The sequence below is a fragment of the Centropristis striata genome, chromosome 10 (genome assembly GCF_030273125.1).
Source record: "Centropristis striata isolate RG_2023a ecotype Rhode Island chromosome 10, C.striata_1.0, whole genome shotgun sequence".
In the NCBI taxonomy this organism is placed as follows: Eukaryota; Metazoa; Chordata; class Actinopteri; order Perciformes; family Serranidae; genus Centropristis; species Centropristis striata.
This window is the reverse complement of record NC_081526.1, coordinates 39177528-39201709: the sequence shown is the minus strand read 5'-3', so window position 1 is coordinate 39201709 and position 24182 is coordinate 39177528. Positions and strand designations below refer to the sequence as shown.

Below are 24182 nucleotides of genomic sequence, written 5' to 3'. Positions count from 1 at the left end.
ATACCACCAGACTTCCAAAATACATATTAAAAAAAAAATAATAACAGAATGCAATTATTGCAAATCTTTAGTGACCTACATTCAGTTGAACACAGTACAAAGAAAATATATCTAAAGCTAAAATAAAAGGGCAAAAATGGTTACAAACAACACATAATTAAGTGATTTAAACAAGTTAATAAAACCTGTTATTTCTGTCTGTGCATTAAAGCAATCTTGAGAGGGACCTTTGGCTTTCTGAGGACATAATAATAAAACAGCTGGAGAGCATTATTATATTATTATATAATTAGCTGCAGGTGTTGTTCCTCACTAGAGGGAGCTGCTCTTGTTACAGTATAAAGAAATACTGTTTGTTTGTATTCTGCAGATGCCAAACCACAAGGTGGGACGATAAGCTTTGGCCACGATTCGACTGCATCACGATTCTTGATAATTGTGATTCCACAAGTATATCGATTTGATATAATCAATAATTCTTAAAAAACAAACAGGTTGAATCATACACTTCCTGAGATGATAAACCATAAATGTGGTTCCCATAAACAGTCAGTGTGTCAGTCAGTCCAGCAGCTGACATTTATTCAACCTGAGACAAGAAGAGCTACATCACATATAGAGCATGTTGAAAGTTTACAGCTACAAAATGAATTGAAATGTCCACAGAGCATAAATGTGGGCTAGTTTTAATGTCATTAACTTAATGTAACGAAGTGTTTCAATAGATTAACAAATATGTTTTAATAATAACTAAAGTGCTCTCTGAATTAGTGCTGGAAGATAAAAAGAAATCAACCTCTCTGTGGTACAATCTGAATACACTGTGCTCTTATTTTGAAAGCTGCATGTGTTCAGTGACAGTAAATAGTAGCTTTTTGGGATTAACACAACTTTAATTGTTAGCTAATGTTAGCTCGCTGTATAATGCAACAGAGTGTTTAGACTGTTTGGACCTCTGACAGGCCGAGCACACGGAGAGGTGATGTGGGGACGGGCCTGATAAAGACAGGTAGGAACCTTCTGCAGACTGGACACTGAGGGGTTAACATCCCGGCTCTGCCTGCAGCTGGGAGAGACTGCTGCGGGAGGACTGTGCTGATTGTGAGTGCTTTGGGACGAGGAGGGGCCGTCTGCATGTACATCAAGCTATTTTCCCCACCCTTACTAAACAATATGTAAAATCAACACTGAAAAATGTCAGGTGGTTTGTTATCAGATCTTTTGTGCTGTCAGATTCTGTGTTTTTTTAAATTTGTTTTTAATTAAATTAACCGACGGAAATCTGTAGTACATATATAGTACGGTGGTTTGAAGTAGTTTTCAGATATTTTACTTACGTTAAAGTAGTAATACCACAGTGTAGAAAATTAGTAAAATGCAAGGAAGAGTCTTTGCTTTCAACTCTTACAGTTAAAAGTATCAGAATTAAAATCTACTTAAAATACAAGAAGGAAAAGGACTCATTATAAAGAATGGCCTTTTTCAGAATTAATTTTCTATTTTATTATTGGATTATGATTGATGCTTTAAATTGATGCATTTTTAATACATGTCATAGTTTATATTGATATTCTGCATTCAGTTTATATGTTGTATTATGAATCTAAATCTACAAAGTAACTAGTAACTTGTTAAGTAATTGTAGTGAAGAAGAAGAGGAAAGTTAGTAACTAAGTCCAGAACTTCGTCCTCCTCCGAGTTATTCCTGCACACTTCTCTTTCTCATTAAAGCACAGTGATTTTATCAATCACACAATAAAAAGTTAATCTTCTAATAAACTCATTAGGCCGGCGAGTCAAAGCATTTTGGGTTTCAGAGGGAGACGGAGCCCAGAACATTAGCATACACTTCCTGCAGCTCCACCACATTAGCGGAGCCTTCAGCAGGAGAAGCTGTTGCTTTAATGCCTCTCTGCATTTATAAAACCCTCCGGAGTCGTTTACAGTAAAGATGGTGGAGCAGCGACAGCTCCTCGCCGCTTAGAGGCCGGAGGAGCAGGAGGTGACGGAGACGCACCTCGCCATCAATACGCTGCTGGGACTCGCTGTAAGCTGCAGCCATTAGGCTGCTGCACGCCGCCCGGCCCTGTTTACTGACACACACACACACACACACACACACTGAAGACACAGTGACACACACACTTCATTACGGCCCAGTCATTAAGCCAGAGCCCATCCTGTCTCTCATAATTGCTCTGTTCCCATTCTTCCCCAATTACTGTAACCTACTCTTTATTGTCACTAAGCCTCTGCACCAATTAAAGCGCCTGTTATGCAGGACTTGGCTGCAGCGCGTCCATATTTCCTCCACTATCACCTCACATACACTCTCACATTCTGGGCTGCTTGATTAGCCAGGAGGGAGAGCGGGGAGATAGGAAGATACATGGAGCTGTCCGCAGTTATCTCCCGTGTTTACCCAGTTATCTATCGGTTCTCCTCTCACAGGACGCCTCACATCCACCTGCACGCCCACGTGTGAGCATTAGCCTGTTTGAAACACAAGCTCGTGCACAAATGAGCTCCAGAAGCGTGCAAATCCCTTTAAAATGGAGCTCTTTGCATTTCCTTGAGAGTTTTCTCTCGTGTGTCGAGCCGTGTGATAGGGAGCGTGTGTGAAACCCGAGAACTGTTCAGCGATAACAGAATTAAATGATAAAGGAATTAGTTCTGGAAGAGGAGGAGAGATGAAGATAGAGAAGGGCTAGGGAGCTCTGAGAGAGGCTGGAGGTAGCAGCAAGTGTGAAATCTTAATCTCATCTCTTTCCTTCATATATATATAATTGTGCACTCACCCCCTTTCCCTTTTCCTCCCCCCACCCCCATCCTCAGCTAACAAGCTTTCTCATATCACTGCTGATTATATAAAACCACCGCAGGGTTCCTCTCCGTCCTGCTGCTGCTAAGCTAAGCTGTCATCTCCTCTCTGCTACATGTCCTCTCCTCTTCACACTCTGAGGACGTAAACCCACCAACACCTCCTCTCTCTCTCTCTCCTACAGGTATCAAGCTCTTTCCCACATGTGTGTGTTGGTGTGACTGGTATGTTCAGTAGCTCTGAGTGGGGTCTTTATCCAGGAGGAGACTTACAACTCAAAGACCATGTAGAGCATCCCATCAGAGCTGTACGTCTCCAGCAGCTCCACGATGTGGGGGTGCTTCAGCATGTGGCAGATGCTGGCCTCCCTCTTCAGGTCTGGAAACACAGAGAGAGAGAGAGAGAGAGAGAGAGAGGGATGAGCATACATGGCAGCTAGACCACATGCATTCATGTTCTGTAATTACACATGATTAGACATATTGATTCCACCACTGAGGACAGAGAGGAAACGTTTTAATCTGTGGAAGATGACTCAATGTGTGCATCATGTATCAAATCAAATCAACTTTATTTATAGAGCCCTTTAAGACAGCGTTAGCTGATACACTGTAAAAAATGTTTGTAGAAATAACAGTAAAACACTGTCAAATACATCAGAAATAGGGCGTAAATAGACACTAGACACTTTTAATTACCGTAAATCAAAGAATAGCATAAAACTTTCACTTTTTTCTGTCATCGACTGGAAGAAACACACAGTTTTGTTGTAAAAATATAACATTTTCATGCAAAATTTATGGAGATGTTCCATGATGTGTGAATGAATGACACAATTACCCTAAAAATAACTGGAATATTCAGTCTAAATTACAGTTTTTGCTGATATTTACATTTAAATTTACAGTAGAAAACCCACTCACTGTCATTTTTACGGTGAAGTTCTGGCAACCACAGCTGCCGGAATTTTTATTTATTTATTATTATTTATTTTTTACAGTGTACAAAGTGCTGTACATGGCAGGACAGAACAACAATAAAAACAGAAAAAGCAAAAACAACTAAAACAAAGCGAGTCTCATGCTGGTACAAACCAGTAAATAAAAGTGGGTTTTAAAATGAATCTCAATTTTAAAATTAATCTTAATTTAAGAAAAAACACAAAGAACAAATAAGAACAAATAAAAACAGAACAAAGGCTCATGTTGAGTTAAAAGCCAGTGAATAAAAATGGGTTTTAAGATTCCTTTTAAAAGCGGACAGTGAGGAGGCCTCCTGATGTGCAACGTATGTGGAAAAAATATCTTTACAAGACTTTTATTATATTTTAAACCTGGAAACACACATGCACCATGGTCTTCATCAGTGCTAACCCTACTGTCTGCAGGAGCAACATAAGTGTAACATCTGGTTCGGATCAGATTGGTAAATATTTCGTCATACAAAATGGCAGAAATTATATTTTTAGCCCATTACGTGTGGATATTTCATTATTTTCTCTGTCTTACATGATATTAAAGTGAATATATTTAGGTTTTAGACAAAACAACATTTAAACTCATCTCCTCTGACTTTAAGAAAGTGTGATGGACATTTTTCACCATTTTCTGGCATTTTATGTACCAAAGTATTAATCATTAATGAAAAAATCATCAGCTGTGGCCCAAATAAATAATAATAATAATAATAATAATAATAATAATAATAAATGATGATATTTAAAACAATGTCTGCATTGTTTTAGTACTATATGTATTTGATAGGTGACGGAACATTTTAGTTTTAAACTCCATCAAATAGACCTACCGTAGTCTACAATGGACTTAATTGATACATTACACACAATTTTGCAACTTTTACTACAAAAGTTCTCACGTCTGTAGCAGCAGTGCTATGTGCAAAAATATTTAGCCAACAAGTTGCTTCTAAATGTAGCATGTTGTTTCTTTTCTCTGGTCATTTTATCACATGCAAGTGGAAACACAACACTGTTTTTAATGATAAACAATAAATATTGTGTTGAGTTCTGAACTAACAAGGTGAAAGAAACAGGAACTAGACTGCTGTTAGAACCAGCTCTGACCTAAAACACATCACTAACAATCCTTTTGTAAGAATCGATTCTGAAAACAAGCCTGTGGTTGTTATTGATACTTCATGTATTGATCCCACCGATCTTACTTTACCCTGTAAACACAAAGTGTGACCAGCTGATTCTCTTTACCCTCCAGCTTTGGGCTCCACAGGGAGGCTGGAACAGGCAGGAGGTCCATACTGTCCCTCCTGTAGCATCTCATGGGTATGTGTAGGATTATGTATAAGTGTATGGGTATACAGGAAATGTATTGGTATGTTTGTATGCATCTATGTGTGCTGGTATGGTGTACAGATATGCAAGTGTTGATACATAGAATTGATATCATGAAAATGAGAAATTAGTCTGAAGGAAACAGGTAGTTTTGAGTTTGAGTTTTGATTTTGATTTCTGACCTGTTAATATTGTTTAAAGAAGTGGGCTGGGATTGAACAAGTTTTTACTTCTTCCCACTCCTTTTCAAATATGTTGTGGCATTTTTATAGAGTGCTTGGTGGCCTTATCAGTGCAGGAGTCACTAGGGCTGACTCCTGTTGATGCATTATTATTATTGTATTGTTGTTGCATATTTGAAATAAATCATTCAAATCAAAAAATCAAAAATCAAAATCTCTCAGGCTCCCTGAGGTCTAAGATCTCTCTGACACGGTCACATTCTCCTGGTCCTACCCATGTCATCATGTCTTTCCTTACTTTGTTTACCTCCAGTAGTTTACCACTAACACTGTGCTCCATGTTAAACACCTGAAGCGTTCCCAGCTCTCCGTCAGAGAGGAAAACAGAAAAAGCAAAGTGCAGCGTACGGCTGGCGCTCCTGAAACACTGATGTGACTCATCACTGCTCTCCTTTAGGTTAAACTGATGTTTGTTTGTTTTCATCCCATTATTTTAGAGCCTCTTACTGCTGCAGAGCAATTGAATTGATTTCCAAAGAAAAGGAGGGTTAATAGAGGGTTAGTGAAGCTGGAGGCAACAATGATGCTTTAGAGGCTGAAAAACAAACACACAGCTCTCCTTAGAACAGATATTACATTTTCATTTTTACATTCTGATTGACAGTTTGAATCTGACTTTTACCATTGTACACTAGTGTTCAATATAACAGCAGTCCAATGTGACTAACCAGATGAATCAGGTGTTTAGTATATTTTTATTGCTACATGGTAAACAAGGTACCAGTAGGTGCAGTAGATTCCCAGTAAACCAACCAGACCAGCATTGGTGATATGCAGCTCTTAAGGCTGTCACATTGGGTAATTAGTTGAAAGGGGCGTGTTCAAAAATATAGCAGTGTCTGCTGTTGACTTTACAAACACAAAACGTTTTTGTACAAACTTTTTTGTTTCTAGGATTTATCAATCCTGTGATCACTAAACTAATATTTAGTTGTATGACCAGTTTTTTATAACTGCTTCACATCTGTGTGGCCTGTTTCAGTCTCGTCCATCCAAAGAATGAATATATGTATGATGGGAAGAACTGATTGGGCACTATGTCCAAGAACTATTTATCACTAGATTATTATGTATTTTCAGTGCTTTTTTTACCCAAGCTTTTGCTCACATCAACATTAGCCCTTAGCTGCTGTAGTGTCAGTTTGCTGTAGATGTGATGGTGCAGAGTGAAACTAAACCAAAGATAAGAACAGGCTCCTGCAGCAGGTTACAGGTGAATGTTAGCAGATAACTTCCTCCTCCCAAGCTCCACATGTTGATCCAATCATGGTCATCATGGTCCCAAAAAAAAAACTTAAAGCCTTGTAACCAACGTCCCCAAATGGATGACATCATAATGATAATGTCTTCTTTATGCTCACGGGTCACAATTACATCGGTTACATCCAAAATATAGTGAGAGTCCTTGGAAATAAAATTGAAATGACACAAAGTGAACCATTCTCTCTTCCAGACTTCTTTTAAGGACATAAAATGCAGCTTGTCAGAGCTGCAGACACTCTGACATAACAGCAGCAGAAAGCATATTGTTGTGGGTTTGTGGGCTGTTTCATGTCTTTAGATGTGTCTAAATGAAAGTGGCACCAGCAGCTAAAGTGCGTTCCTCTCCCACCAACACGACACTGCACAGAAACGTGGAACACAAATCTGAGCAGTTGTACATGCACATCCTGTCCAGACAGTCAATCATACAGATTGGATTTGATCAACAAAAGGGATTTGCCTTTCAGTATGAACATCTAAACATAGCCGATCCCATCTATCTCTCTTTCATCCTTCCATTCAATCTCTCAATCCTTTGATCCAACCATTCATACTTTTCACAAAGCAGCTCCTTATTCCTGCTGCTGGCAGCTGTTGCTCTGAGACCTTCTGAAGCTGAAGAAACACCACCAGAGAAACACACAAACATCACAATCACAACCTTTGCTGCCGGAGCTCAATCTCAATCACATCTGCTGGAAACGCATCGCCAGGCGCACATAAGTGTATTAACTTTTAATATCCGTCTCTGCGACTGAAATAGACCAGGCTGTGCCAAAATATACATCCTCAGTATACATGTAGAGTAAACACAGAGGATATATATATATATATTCCCTGGCTGCTGCTGCAGGTGATTTATGGGGAAACGATGGGATTCTGCACGCAATCTCTCTCTCTCTCACTCATACTGATGAACTATTGTAAAAATTGACTGTATTGTTCTTCTATGTATGCAGTGACATTTAATTAAGCTCCCAGTTGGAGCCATGAGCCACTTGTGCCGCTGCGAGCCTCTGCGCTAACATTAAGCTAATCCTCGGAGGACAAGCACAAGGCGTGGGCTAGCGCTAACATGCTGCTAATGCTGCTAAAGCCGGATAAGTGGCTACCTTCAGGGCATTGCAGCATGCCGCATTTAATGTCATCCGGAGAGCTCGCCGCTCGTGTCCGTCACCGTAACTGCTGCCGGAGATTACCAAAGAGACTTGATCACATGAGAAGCAAACACCACACCAAGTTTATTGAGCTCCAAACAACTGCTGCAGGGAGCCACGTTCACTGCTGTTAGTGTGTGTTTATAGTAACACCACAGAGAGTTAATAAGGAGGAAAATGACAGAAAAAGGTAGAGGAGGAAGACTAATAATGCTGCAGAAAACTGTTTATGTAACACATGCACAGATAAAGAGCTTCAACATGAAGCAGATTCAGCTCAGGAAGTGTTTGCTTCACCAGGAAAATATGAGTTTTATTTAACATTTAAATGGCGTTCTTCTGCTACAAATCCTGAAACGCAACTTAAAACCCAGAAGTCCAAACATTAATAACAATTATTGTAAAGCAGCCACAGACATCCTGCCGGCTAATACTGACATGATAAACAGGACTATCATGTCCACATGAAGTTATTCTGGCTCTTTAATATTCTGTCCATACTAAGTTTGTTCCAATACTTTTATTTACCTAAATGTTAATTAACCTTTACAGTTAAAACTGTACACAGACAATATATGTCAAATGTTCAAACTGTTGTTCACCTTTTACAGTGTCCAGCATTTTTGTAATCAAACCTTAAAAACTGCCTAGTTCCCATCAGGTAAAGTCTAGAGGTGGAGGTGTAGAAGGTATGTGGAGATTTTAATAGTTCTGGCATAAAGCATGTCCGAGTTATTGTTACTCAAATATGACTTATTAAAGACATGGGCCAAAAAAAGTTTTTGAGCCATGTTTTAAGTTTCTGTTGTTTTGCTTTAGCTACAGGCTTAATACTTTCAGATCTCCTGCCAACAAAGGGTGGGTGTTAAAAGGTTAAAGGATAGGTTGCTGATGGGTTGGACAATTCCAAAAATACTAATAATAAGAATAAGAATAAGAATAAGTGGCTGTGACACAGCCAATGGTAACACCTAAATGCTGCACACAGTGACTCCAGGAAGAGTTTCTGCTCAGTGGGCAAAACTAAGACGTGTGGATACGATAGACTGTATATCAACAGGAGAAAGTAGGAGGTCTGATGGTGCAAGACTCCTCGTTCTGCAGGGACGCTAGCACAAAGAGGACAGGAACAGGGACAACAGCATACTAACACAGCTCACTGGGTGAACTAAGGATTTATTCTGACTGAATGAAGTTGGTGGTTGTTGGATCAACAGAAAGACTAACCAAGAAGAGTCTGGTGAGTTTTAATGAAGTGTGATTTACAATCAGTTAACAAGGCCATTAAACCAGGACATTGCATTTTTCCGTTTGTTAGGAAAATATGTGTAAGAACATTTACTTTCTTGACATTTTATGAGTTTATTCTGTTTATCTAATAAAAAAAAGCTAAGAAACTGTGTGAATCACCACTTTTATTCATTTGACTATGTATGTTATGTATTTGTCTTGAAACAACAACATAAACTAATTCAACAGCTGAGCAATGAGTATCCATGGTGACGGCACATTCCTGCATGCATGTTTATTTATCCCATAATACTTCTTATGCAGCATGTTCCTGCAGAGAAACTGGACATTTTCTAAATAAATGAGGGGAATTAGAGTCAGAGAGAAAGTTAGTGTTGAAAAGGGAAAAAAGAAATTGCAAAAAAAAAAGAAAAAGGGGAGAGAGAGATAAACAGATGTGATCTCTACAGAGCTCCCTGTTCCTCCTGCTGGGAGTCAAAGCCTGCAGAGGAAGGAGGCCTGCTACCACACACAGCTGAGGGGTGTGTGTGTGTGTGCGTGTGTGTGTGTGTGTGTGTGTGTGTGTGTGTGTGTGTGTGTCTGTGTGTGTGTGTGTGTGTGTGAGAGACCTGACAGTTGGTGCAACATGTCACAACACTCTAATAGAAACGTTAAAAAGTGCTGTCGCTTTTATTTCACGACTCTGGAAGAAGACAGATGAAGGAAGGAGGATTTGAGAGAAATAAAGGAGGGAGTGAAGGAATGAGGAGATGGGAGAGTGGAGGAGGTGCAGGGGAAGTGAGTAGGAGGTGAAACATGATGAATTTTGCTCATTCTCTGGCTCGCTTTTCTCTCTCCTCCCCTCAGAGGGCTGACCTATTCGTCAGTCAGACCTCCGGACAGGCTGAAGAGAAACAAGCTGGTGTGTGTGTGTCTTTGTGTGTGTGTGTGTGTGTGTGTCTTTGTGTGTGTGTGTGTGTGTGTGTGTGTGTGTGTGTGTGTCTTTGTGTCAGGCCTCTGCTGGCCAATCCATTGCCAAGACACGAACCATTTGACCCACTTCCCCTGGTCGGAGCTGAGCACTGGGTGTGTGTGTGTGTGTGTGTTTTTGTGTGTGTGTGTGTGTGTGTGTGTGTGTGTGTGTGTGTGTGTGTGTGTGTGTGTGTGTGTGTGTGTGTGTGTGTGCCTGCTTGATTACTGTGGTGCCGTGTTACAGCTGCCCGCTCAAGTGAAACTGCTCTGCTTTCTGAAAGCAACAACAACAGAGAGGGAAAATAAAAACAAATCAGCAGCGAGAGCAGCCGGCTGGCGTCAGGAGGAGCAGAGAGAGTTCTGATGGATTCCTGAGCGCTGCAGAGGAGCGCTGTGATTGGATATAAATGAATGACTGGGGAGTGTGCTGACCATGTAGCATACAGTATGCCTGCACACACACACACACACACACACACACACGAACATAAATGCTGGTAATGAAGAGAAATGGTGCCGACGCTCTGTTACAATGAAAAACTTTCATTTAGGAGTTTGCTGTGATCCGTCAAACCAGCTTTTCATCTCCACTGTTTATGAGAGGAGAGGAGCTCAGTGTGGTGTCTGAGGAGGAACATTTAATCAAGATTCCTCTCTCTAACTCACAGAAACCCTCTGTTACTGCAGGAAGAGGAGGCCAACAACAGGGCAGAGACAGCTGAGAGGTGGAGCCTCCTTGATCTCCTGGACGGAGATACCTGACGGATGACAGGCTGAGTGGTGCACCAACACAAAGATAATCCTCCACTAGAAGAGCAGAAGCTGTCTGTGCTTCCTCCGATGTCTGTAACAGAATGCTCCACACGTTCTGCCTGTCTGTTGTTGCAGCACCATGCTTTATGCTGCATCAGGGCGAAGCACGCCAACAGACTGAACAAACTGGACAGGAAGGCTGGTCTGTGGTGGCCATCAGGAGGTGATACAGTCCAAATACAGGACCTGATACACCCCCACTAAACACTGCACACCCACAGGAGCACATTCAGCAACAGACTGACTCAACCCCATGGTGCTAAGAAGCTATAGAGGAGATCATCAGGCTGTAACTCTTGTACCTGTCAGGCCGGAGGTTATATACTGCTCCTCAACTCATCATGCAAATCAAACTGGACTGACTTATTGATGCTAATAATTGCATCTGTCCCTTTGTTTTGTCACTTTTTTTATTGCATTAAAAGCTTGATTTTGGGAGAAAGTGACAACCTTAGTGTCCACCTTCAGTTGCACTTGCTAAATCAATTCGAGCAACATTGATAAATTAGAGTTCTTACTTTTTAAGCGTGCGATGAATGCCTGCAAACCTGAGCTCCAGTGTTGTTGTGGACAGGGTGTGGGGGGCTTTAAATCTCAATGTTGGGCTCAGCCATAGGAGGAATGAGGCATCATCCATCATCCACACATAGACCCTCAAATATACTCATCTCCTATTAACCACATGGTTCCAAAAAAAACCTTTGAGTGGTTTGTCATTTTGCCTCAGTGTGGACAGACTGAAGCAGCATCAGACTAAATGCTGATAGTGAGTCTGCTACGAGTCTCCAGGAATGTATTCAGGGAAGAATAAGAACATGAAGGAGTAGAAGATGATACATCAGATCAAGAATACCTGCCTTTTGTGGACAAATCTGAAAATGGCTGTCTGGCTTTGTAGGAACAAAACTCTTCAAAAATAATGATTCATGCCATGAGAGATGAATCCGGATGCTGTGCAGCTGAAAAACTTCAAAAGACATTCTTTTCTCACAGTAACTGCTCCTGTAAAGCTGATAGAACTGATCAGCTGCTCTGTGTTTATGTGAACGCTATCAGACAACTTTAGGAGAACAAAACTGCACTTTTGAAAGAATTGTGGTCATCGAGGAAGAAGCAGGTTGACGTTAGGTGACTGTAGTTTTTGTGGTGTGCTGTTGGAACTGTTGGGTCCTTGGTGGTGGCTTTTCAACTCATTCAGCTGATAGCAGCACAGTCTGTTGGTGAGCTAAATGACTTGGATTGGCTGTTCAACTCAAGTGAATCAGTGCATGAGAAGAGAAGCAGAGGTGAGGAAAGGAAGCCAACAACTAAAGTCAAAGGGCACAAACAGAAGGCAGTTGAGTCTAATATCTTCAACAGCACGTTCATCTGGACTGATCAGCTGGAGACCAAGTGAGAATGTTTGGCCAACACTGCTATGTTTCACATCATAAAGATTTGTATATCTACAGTCCTAGATATTCTAATTTTCTAATATTCAATTTAACATGCATGTTGTCCGCGACCCCCACTCACTGAACACAATCTCACACGCACAGTTCAGATCACCCAAAAAAGACACAAAATGACCAAAAAAAGGAAACAAAATGACCAAAAAATGACACAAAATGACCAAGAAGACACTAAATGACCAAAAAAAAGACTCAAAATGACCAAAAAAGACTCAAAATGACCAAAAAAGACACAAAATGACCAAAAAAAGACACAAAATGACCAATAAAGACACAAAATGACCAAAAAAAGACTCAAAATGACAGAAAAAGACTCAAAATTACCAAAAAAGACACAAAATGACCAAAAAAAGACACAAAATGACCCAAAAAAGACATTAAATGACCAAAAAGACTAAAACACATTAACACAGTGGAGACAGAGCTGACTTCCAAAATGATTTGGCGACCCCCAGAAATCATCTCGCGACCCCAATTGGGGTCCCGACCCCAAGGTTGAGAATAGCTGTTCTAATGTACCTTTTTACAACCACCACTTGGCCATTGGCTGTCATCTCTGTGGTGTGTTCAAGTACAGGGTTAGGGTTAGTAAGGAGGCATGAGGTGACTCTAGAGCCGGCCTTCAATGCTGCTAGTTCTTTGATATTGATTCTGTGTGTTTGGGCCTTAAAACAGTCCACTCTGCTTGTTCTCATCAAGCCTAATAACCAAGACAGTCTAAAGAAAGGACAAGGCTTCTCCACCTCCTCTACTGGACAGGAGTGAAGCTGTTGATGTAACACGGAGCCAGAGTCAATGGTGACAAGACAAGGATCGAGGTCCCGCCCAAACACACATTCAACCAATTACAAGTCAATTACAGCTGTCAATCATGACCTCACAGTCGTGTTTTAACTAATAATTTTAATAACTAATTAAAATCAAACTTATGAGAAAAATAAACACCTGAACAAACATCAGTGTGATAAGAACAGCCTAAAACGAAGTGAAAACCATCTTATTTGTCCTTTTTTAGTTTGTCTCAGGTCCCATCCACTAACATGGAGGGGGCGGGGGATGTGTTGCCTCCCTGGTGGGGTCGGTCATGTCCTCCATCTTTACATCAGTCTGTGAGCCCAACATGTAGCTCAGACTTTCCTAAATCTTTGGTGCATTCAGGGCTTTTGCAGCAGTGAGAAAGCACCTGTCAGGGTATTAAAGCTGGCTGGTATTTAACAGTCACACTGACTGTAAGCTGTTGGTTCCAGCTGTTTTCCATGAAAAAAAAAAAAAGAAACAAGCTACAACCTGCAATTTTCTCCAGACATGATTTTAAAAAGTCCCACTTTTACAGTGTGAGGAGTGTAAAATGGTGTTTTGTTGGGGCTCACAGCGCGAATGGCTGAGCACTTTATGTCTGACTTGTAGAAGCTTAAGTAAACCAAGGAGAGGCCTGTCATGCTGGATTATGTTCTCTCCATCAGCGAGACAGAATTAGAGAAGGTAGGGAGCTGCTGTGTAATGTGGCAGGTAAAGCTCCTCCAAGAAACATTAATTATCTTCAACTCACAGCATGTGTGCATGGCCCACAGCCTGCAAATATCATGTTATTAATACAGAACATGAGTACTAACTATATGAGCAGACCTTTACATGGATGTGCAATTAACTTTTGGCAGAATTTATTTGTATTTACACAATTTTCCCCATATCAAAACATAAACAATCCCCTTCATCTACAGGATGTGTTGCCTATCCTGTCCACAGTTTGATACACAGCAGAGCATTAAAGATATAATCTTAGCTAGTCTATCATGGGGCTTGATGTGGGAACAGGTCTGCAGCCATGCCTGCTCTTTAAGGCTCTGCTAAGCTAAATGCTAACATGTTCACAGTGACAACACGTGACATTGACAATATGTAATATTTAGCAAGTTTACTATCTGAATTTAGCATGTTAACATGCCAACACTAAAGTATTTACAATGAAAGATCAGACCTGCTTGTTCCACCCACTACATTACCAGGAATATTCTAATATCACTGCTGTTTTCATTGGTTTCTTTAAGTTACATTTCCTAGAATTATAATTCATTTAGTGAAACTGACAGTGTGAAAACCTCATGGCAGTGCAATAGGATGTCTGAGGATAGCAAAAGTCAATCAGATTCATCATCTGTGGACGATGAATATCTTTATAAACTCTCATGACGATCCATCCAACACTTGCTGACACATTTTAGATTCAATGTAACCTCATCAGATTTAAAGTTCAGCTACAACAAACCACAGAATTGAATTTGAACCCCAGGGTGACATTTAGACAACCAGTTTGTAATGGAATCAAAAAGGAACAAAGCATGCTTCTCGTTGGCTTTTTAACACCACGTAGAGTGTTGATTTTATGTTGATTTTATGATTTTTTGTTTTTATTGTATTCATGCATATTTTATTTTGTGCGGGCAGTACATTTTACATTTTATTTTTATTTATTTTTAATTTATTTTATCTTATTGCATCTTACTGTTCTATTGTTTACTACATCTCTTTGTATTGTGTTATGTATTTATTGTTTGTGCAGCACTTTGGAAACCTTGTGTTTGCTAAAATTGTGCTCTATAAATAAAGGGGATTGGATTGGATTGGATAAAGAGACTTAAGTGACATAACAGCTTCATATTACACTATTTAATAATCACAAGCAGCTCAGGTAGAATATAACACAACATGGAACATTTATTTACAGACGACATTTGAAGGAGCGGTTCAACATTTGCTCAGTGATGATGAGTAAATGTTAGTTAAATGATAAAGTATTTTAGTCTGTTACTGCTCTCTAAGAATAGCTGCTGGAGTTATAGACAGGATAAATCTGTTTCAGCTCACCGACTCGCTCATTCTTCCTCTAATAAACTCTTTTATTCCTAGAAATTTCTCTTCAGACTTCTCAGTTCATCTAATAGTTTCTGTCTTATCACCTCCCACTCCAACATCCCAAAATCTTTAATTCAATCTCTCCTCCTCTCGTGTTCTCTCCATCCCTCCTCCAGCCCGCGGCAGATATCTGATAAGACCTGTGACTGGTCTAGACCAGACTCAGCTCTTCCTCTGGAGGAGACAGACCAGCACCTGCTAATTACTGAGCAGAACCACAGAACCACGGAGCAGGTTTAAAGACGAGCCACGCTCTCCGAGACTAAATACTCTGGCAGACCAGTCACCAGTCAGCTGGCAAACAGGACGTCCCGCCCCTTTTATAGCAGCAAATCACTCTTTAAATACAGAAAATCTAACTCTTCAACATACAGTACAGGCCAAAAGTTTGGACACACCTTCTCATACAATGCGTTTTCTTTATTTTCATGACTATTTACATTGTAGATTCTCACTGAAGACATCAAAACTATGAATGAACACATATGGAATTATGTACTTAACAAAAAAAGTGTGAAATAACTGAAAACATGTCTTATATTTTAGATTCCTCAAAGTAACCACCCTTTGCTTACTAGAATATAAGACATGTTTTCAGTTATTTCACACTTTTTTTGTTAAGTACATAATTCCACATGTGTTCATTAATAGTTTTGATGAATTTACAATGAAAATAAAGGAAACGCATTGAATGAGAAGGTGTGTCCAAACTTTTGGCCTGTACTGTATGTAAACACGAGAAGATTTTTTAATTTTGGACATCTCAAAATATGTTGTGTTTTGTGATTTCTGGCCATCTAATATGTATCAACAGACTATAATAAGACCATGGTGATGTTTTATATATAAACACGAGAAGATCTGAAATACCAGAAACCATCTTTGCTGTGTTGTAAGATCTTTTAGTAACATCCATGATTATATCCAGCAGAAGTTTAAGGAATAAAATCACAAGTTACGCAGCTTTTTTTTAGTTAGTCTCTTAAATAGTCTGTACCTAACCAGAAGTATCTACAACTTGTTAATGTTCTAATAAAAAAAGGAACAATGGTCCAATTAATGAATTAATTATAAAGCTCTGACCTGCAATATTTTATCTACATATAGTATGTACATACAGAAGTGACTAAATCAGATTTTTTGTGTTTTCTTTTCTTTTAATCAAGCTGATTCAACTTGCGGTGATGAGATAAAACTGAAATGATTCAAAGAGTTGTTTGATATCAGAGTGGCTTATTTCTATGTAGACAGAAAGAAGCAATTAAGTACATTCACTCAAGTACTAAGTGGTGGTACTTGTACTTTATTTAAATATTTCTATTTTATGCTGCTTTATACTTCTATTATTGCCAATATTACACTTTTTTCACCACTATAATTGACAGCATTAATAATTATTTACTTTGCAGATCCAGAATATTCATGCAAAATATAAATACACTTATAAATTATGATGTTTTATTATGTATTCTACTAGCTGAATCTGATATTTATTTTAAGTAAACTAGCCATTATGTTGTTTATAATGGGGTGAAACGGTTCTGAAGCCGAGGCCAGAAACATGGAAGATGGAGCCAGGAAACCAGACGTGAACATTTGTTTGGTCATCTTGTGAATGCAGAGTAGGGGTGTGCCATATCGTCTCGTTCACGATAATACTGGTGTATTTTTTTTATGGGTAAAAAAAATGCATATCATGATATAGGCAACATTCCTACTTCCTGCCGTAGTGGTGTAAGGGTTTCCCATTAATGACCTCGACTGTGGCGGCTCCAGAGTCTCATGTGCTGCTCTAACGTCACATTTCAAGCTACTGAAAGTTTATCTACACTATTCATAATATCAAGTTATTTTGCGTTGTGTTGCCGTTTCTCAGCAGAGTGTCAAAATAAGAAGCTTTAAATAAAACATACTCAAACCGTTATTCTACTTTACAATTATTTATTGAAAAAGGCAATGATAAGATCAGTGTATATGAGGGAATAGTGGCATTAGAATGTGTGAGAGGCACCAAATTTGGGCTTTTATGAAAAATAATTCTCCAGGGAGGCATCATGCCCCTGGACCCCATAGATGGTTATTTTTAATTATTTGCTAATACTCAAGAGACAAAAGTAATTTTTTTGTATTTGGCAACTCTTGGGACATTTTAGATTTATGATTAGTTTTCGTTTTTTATTTATACAGACTAAAATATCATATTTTCTATATAATTTTCAGTATTTTGTAATATCGTCAAGAATATCGTTATCACAAAAATTCCCTGAAATATCGTGATAATCTTTTAGGGCCATATCGCGCAGCCCTAATGCAGAGTTATGAGCTTCACAGAGACAAACTGCATGGCAATATTCAGGATGCATAGGAGACTATTGCTGGTGGAAGCAATGCAACCATGTTGCAGAAATCGATGGATCTGGAGAAACATAGGTTATATTATTAGATTATTAGATTGTTTTCTTGTCAGGCCGTGGGCTGAACAGGCTGAATCTATGTACACACTTCTTCCAGAAACAAGAGCTCAAGGTGCCCCTGGCCTGGCTTCATAATTAACTGCTTCAATGAAAACAGCCCAAAGACAACAGAAGAACAGTTTGATTGAACAGTGTGTGTGTGTGTGAGCTCCAGAGTGAATGAGAAGCAGGCCAGCGTGGACCAACACACACAAACAAGGACGAGCCTCTGACCTCTCCATTGCATTCACTTTTAGTGTGCAACAGAGTGGCAAAAAGCAATTATCTGGCGTTATATTTATGAGCAGCTGGAAACGGCAGAGTGAGTAATAGACGGAGAGATAGTGATCTCTTACCCTCCGTGCTGAGTCCAGGACTGGAGGTAAACTGGGCCACATCCACGATTTTGACAGCAAACTGCTGTCCCGTCTCCCTGTTGATGCATCTCCGCACCACGCTGAAGGGACCCCTGCACCACACAGACGGAGGAGAAACATTTAACATGTGGTTTGTTATCCGTCTTCCTGCCAAGCGCTATGTTAAACCTGCAATAACTCATTTATTGGCAGAAAGAAGCTGTAAACACAACACACACTATCACCTCATACAGCTCACATGGTGAACTTGTTAGAAAGCTGAATATTTATTTATTTATTTATCATCCAGAAGGATCGGAGCAACAGCAGCACTCATTATGAGTCCAATGATGAATGGAAACACAATATCCACTTCCTTTAAACTCCTTTTTGGTCTCTACCAGCTTCTGATCCCTCTCTTCACATGAAATCAGTATCAAATGTTATTTTACAGTGTTTTTATAGATAAATGTGTCAACTAGACCTTCACCAATGACGACAGTTTCAACTATTTAACAATATAATGACATAATAATAAAATATTAATCTGTCTGAGTAACTTTATAGAAAGAAAAAGTCCAAATTCTCTGATTCGGGCTTCTTAACTGCAAATATTTTCTGGTTTCTTTTAAGTATTTGAGGATGTCATATTGATCTGACATCCCACATTTTTCACCATTTCTTGACATTTTATAGAGCAAACAACTAACTGATTAATCTATAAAATAATTGACCAATGAATAGACAATGAAACAAGCGTTGAAGCATCATGCTGAGAGCCGTTACTGATGGACGAGAAAGAGCTAAATGAGCCGATAAGGTAAACCATGAACCTTATTCTGACTGGAGGGCATTATTTTCAGATTATTCCAACACCACATAATGCAGAACTAATTCTTCCTTGCAATGTAAACGAAAGTGAAAACCAACTTGTTTAGCCGCCCCATGTGATTCAGATCCACTCTAAACTCTAATGGGCTCTTCCTTGCTCCTTGCTTCACCCTTCCAACAAGTTTTATGTAAATCATGCAGGCAGTTTTTGCAGACAAACAGACAAACAAACCAACATGACCTCTGTGGTGGAGGTAAACACGGTTAAATGTGGGTGTTGTGATGCATTCAGGCTCTCTCTACAGTCTGCTCTTAAACAGCAGCACAAACACCCCACAACAAATTACATAAAACCATCAAATTGGTGTTAGAAGAAGTTAAGTGTGGTGTGACACACTGTTATGAATCATATGAGCACAATAACCATTTAACCACAAAATCCTTAATTAGCCGTTTTGTGAGTATAATTGTGATTTGATCCTGCAGAAAATCATAGACAAACATTTTGAATTATTGCATTATCCCCAGCTAAAACTGAAGTAAATAAAGTAAACACACTCCTCTCTCCCGTACTACAACTCCTTCTCTCACTACACAAGCATCAAAGTTATGGTAAAATGTTAACCCAAGAGGCAAACACACAGACAGAGACAGAGTGTGGGTTACGCTCGTTTCCCTGCACACTGAGTGAAGCAGCATGTTGCTGCATGCGGAGAAGTGAAGACTTTGGTTCTCATTGCTGAGGTCGGAGCGTTCACAAATTGAATCATCGTCCTGGTGAGAGACTGTATCATCATCTCATCCAGTCAATGGGATCAACAGAGAGATAGCACTCTGCAGGGCTGCAGGTTAGAACTAACAAGCTGCAGGTCAGAGTTACAGGCAATACAGCAGGATCACTGCTCCTACATCAAGCTGCTGCTGCTACAGCTGTACACAGGAGCAGGAGGAGGAGGAGCAGGAGGAGGAGGAGGTGGTGGAGGAGGTGTACACACAGTCAGATAAATGAAGCCATGCATCTTATAGAAGAAAAAACAAACATGCTGGCCGCAGCAGACACATAATCCCATCCATCTTTTTTCTCTACCTGCTTATTCCTGGAAGGTTTCCCAGCATGCACTGGGGTAAAGCAGGGAAACACCAGCACAGGTCAGCAGCCACAGATTAATATGTGGGGAAGCACAGCGTAGCTCCCTGCTTAGAGCTGCAGCAGGTTATTTATGGACGCTGATGAGGTTTATTGATGAGGATTATTAGGACATGAGATAATCAGAAGTGTGTGTGTGTGTGTGTGTGTGTGTGTGTGTGTGTGTGTGTGTGTGTGTGTGTGTGTGTGTGTCTGGGGATTGTTTGACTTGTAGCTGATACTAGAAAGTATTCTGATATCAGAGTTTCGATACAGACACAATACTTGCAAAAGGCGAGGTCATTATTTACATTACAGAGAGTCAGTCAAACAGTCACAACCTTCAACTTAATGAGACTTTAACATTAAAATGCTGAGCTAAAGTATGCAACACTCCAATTCTACTAGTAAAGATGTATCTAGTGTGGAAGAAAATATAAGCGAGGATGATGAAACCTGGTTAGAAAATGAATCTGTTGTTTACTTTAAGATGTCGCTGCTTTGTGCAAACAGGCTGCAACTAACAATTATTGTCTGTCCGTTCTTTTCTCAGTTAATCGCTCATCAAAAAAATGTCAGAAAATAGTGTCAGTCCAAAAATCCAAAGCTATTCAGTTTATAATCATGTCTGACAACTAAAAGCATTAAATTCTCAGATTTAAGAGGCAGAAAACCAGTAGATTTGTGGGTATTCAGTACACTAAAACAATTATTAGATTCTTAAAATAGTTGCCAATAAGACATTTCTGTTGATTGATTAATTGTTGCAGCTTTAATGTGTTCTTGTGCTGCAGAAACTGAGAAATGTTACTCTGTTTCCCTACAAACCATTGTTTTCCTCATTTCTCAAAGTCCTTAATTATTAAACGCTGTCTTCAACACAAGCAGCCATAACAAACTTAAATAAAATAGTCTAAAAGTGATATAATCTTGTCGGGGAACACCATGAAGTCAGTTAACTAGAAGGATTTGATGAATTCCCCCAGACATTTAATGCCACGTCGTCGTTCTGAATGTTGCAGACTTCTTTTTGATGAGCGCCAGAAATGGTTGAATAATGATCCCCGGGAGACAGCAGCACAAAGACAAATAGTTCTTCTGTCTGTTACCGTGGTTACCATGTTTCTAACTCAGCTCTGATGACTGCACAAGTCGAGATGACCCAGATCACAGCCAGGAAAACGCTCTGTCACACTTTCTCTGCTGGCTTCATCTGTCTGTCCTGTGGCTGAACTGGGAGACGCAGCAGAGAGCTGGGTTCACTGGGAGAGCACACACACACACACACACACACACACACACACACACCAACACAACCTGCAGCCTGAAGTACCCATCGCACAACAAATTACACTCAACACAACCTGCAGCAGACAGAGCAACACCAACCAACCGGCTGTGGGGTTTGAACACAAGCAGTGCTGCTCAAGTGTGTGTGTGTGTGTGTGTGTGTGTGTGTGTGTGTGTGTGTGTGTGTGAGGCAGTCATTGTGCACAAACACAGACTGGTTGAACAGATGGTGATCAAGCTAAAGCTGCTTAGCGTCAGAAGGGTGAGGTATGACGGCACCGTGCCCAACACACACACACACACACAACACACAACACACAACACACACACACACACACACACAAACACACCTTGTAGCGCGCGGTATAAACATAGATCAAACTGAGACTAAAATAAACGGGGGAAGTGTTGCTGAGTAAACCCTCGCTGTGACCACCAGCATTTACTGCAATCTCTCTCTCTCTCTCTCTCCCTCTCTCTGTCTTTCTCTTTCTCTCTCTCTCTCCCTCACACACACACACACATGCACATACAATAACACCCAGTCAGGCCACTGGGTCACCACCAGTTCAGTCAGCAGACATTCCTCTGTGTCCCCAGTTCACCATCACATGACAGGCATTTATTTCAAAGGCTGCCTCTGAGTGCAATTAACCGACTCACACACAGAGTGAGACACAGATTCCACATTAACATGCAGAATCTTTTTATCCTGCGCTCACTCATCCATTGACTGATTCTCCTGGTAAACAGCTTCCTCTTTACTGAAACAGAACAGTCACTGTTACTGACTGAAGGAACCAGCATGGGGTTTGGGAGGGAATCAATTCCTAGATGGACTGATAGTCTATCTGAAAGATTTTGTCCCGATGCAGAAAAGTCAATAATATCAGAAAGCTGATTCTTGACATTATGATGGCAACAGAGGTTTCTGTGTCTTGTGTCACGTATCAACATCACCCTGAAGACGGACATAAAGTGTCTCCACGCTGCGTTCCAACAGGAAGGTCTGAAACACCTGAAACACCTGAACCCATGCTGTAAAACTGGGCTGGACATTCCTCTACAGCTGAACCAACTGGTGATGAAACATTACAGATTGAGGTCACATTCTCTGCTCGGCTAATCGATCCGTATGTTACCTCCGCAGAGGTTCATCTGTCTGTGATGGAACCAGTATTATAGTAAAGCTTCAGGCTCAGTTCTCATGAAACTGTGTCAGGACTCAACAGTTAGCCGGTTGGCAAGAGTTGGCAACTCTTTTGAGAAATTGGCAACCAACTCTTGCCATTAGTTACAACCACTTCTTAATATGGACAATAGGGACCGCAGTCAGCAAAACATGCACCCCAAAATAAATGTTTTTTAATATTTGCTGCTCCGTTGCCTGCACGTTGGAGGACATTTGTTAAGACACAACGACGAAGCAAACCAAGCTGTTTGACTAAGACATCAACATCACAACATCACTAACAGACACACAAACAAACGCTTCAACTGATAAAGAACCAGGCCACAAGCCTGAATGACTCAACTCTTGGAAGACTAAGTATCTTTGTGCACCTGTACAACAAACACCTGGACAGGTGACACATCAAGTTGACTAGTTGAAGGGAGCTATGTTGGTCAAGAGTGCAGCGTTACATTTAAGAGGAGATTTAATCAGTGTGAACACAGATAATACTGGTTAACATGTCCTGGTGGAGGTCTGCACTGTTTTAGTGCCCTTCTGGTTTTAATTATGGATCATAACAAACACCATAAAAGAAGCAGTAGTCACACAGTGAGACAAAATAAATCATGCATAGAAATAAAAAACATAATTGATAATAGTTTTATAATTGCATGGTATCCCTCTGAGTCAGAATTAAATCCAATGAAGAGACTCAGAACCCTAGAAGACTAGTTCATCTGAAAAAAGATGCTGAGTGTGCAGATTTTAACTCAAAATGAGTGGAACGAAATGAAAGAGTGACAAACAGAAGCTTTCTTCCATCTTCCTCTAAAGCCTGCTGGACTGAGAGGCTCCAGGGGGAAATCTACCATCCAACTGAAAGATAACTCCAGCTCGTAAACAATGAATTTGTCAATTTCCGGAAGTCAGCCCTTACAGCCAAATTAAAAGTCTATCTGAAATTAAACTCAAACTCCAGCAGGAATACAGTTCAACCCCAAACTCTGCTGGAGCAGGTACACTGGGTCAGAGAGCTCTCATTAGTCATGCAGCGAGTTCTCCAGCGCTGCGTTATCTCTCCACGCTACGGTCCACTCTCTTCACCTTCACTTCACCCGACAAAGGTCAGGCGGCGCTCTGTACAACCACCAACAGGAGGCCCGGAGGAGCAGGACAACCAGAGGAGAGGGACAACCAGAGGAGAGGGACAACCAGAGGAGAGGGACAACCAGAGGAGAGGAGACACACAGAGGAGAGGCAGGGGAGACGGGCAGCGATGTGAGGAAATACTCAGCCTCCAACAAGAAGCTTACTTGATTAATTTGTTTTTAAAAGCGCACCATAGTCAGCTAATTTAGAAAGACAAGCGAGGCAAAGACAGTGTGGGAGTTTCAACAAAATCATTTTGTCAGTGTGTGTGTGTGTGTGTGTGTATGGGGGGACCGAACAATTATTCACTTTACTAAAAGAGAACAGAGGTGATTAAAGCAGAACAACTGTAAAGTGTGAACCAAAGGCCTGAAAGCAGTCAGTGAGCTGCAGTAACTTCGTCCTTAAATTAAGGAATTCAACCTTTTTCTACTATAACAATTAATTTATTTACATAACTTACGATCGGAGCTGAAATCAATTTATCATTAAGTAGATTGACAACAATTTTGAAAAATGCTGAACTATCATTTTACTACTTTTATGGAAATACAATACTGTTAAAGTATGACAAGAACTATTATTACAACAACTTCTCCTTCCTGGGTCCATGATTTTCTCATTTTCTTTAAA

At 40.2% G+C, this 24182-nt stretch overlaps 1 long non-coding RNA gene across 1 annotated transcript in view; it reads right to left on the bottom strand.

The window, feature by feature from the left end:
* Positions 1 to 18095, bottom strand: part of LOC131978490 (uncharacterized) — a 20315-nt gene extending 2220 nt beyond the window's left edge. The window contains exons 1-2 of the long non-coding RNA XR_009394985.1: positions 17980 to 18095; positions 3094 to 3199 (exon numbers count right to left, since the gene is read on the bottom strand). This is a non-coding gene — a long non-coding RNA (uncharacterized LOC131978490). The remainder of the gene's footprint in view (positions 1 to 3093; positions 3200 to 17979) is intronic.
* Positions 18096 to 24182: the final 6087 nt, after the last annotated feature.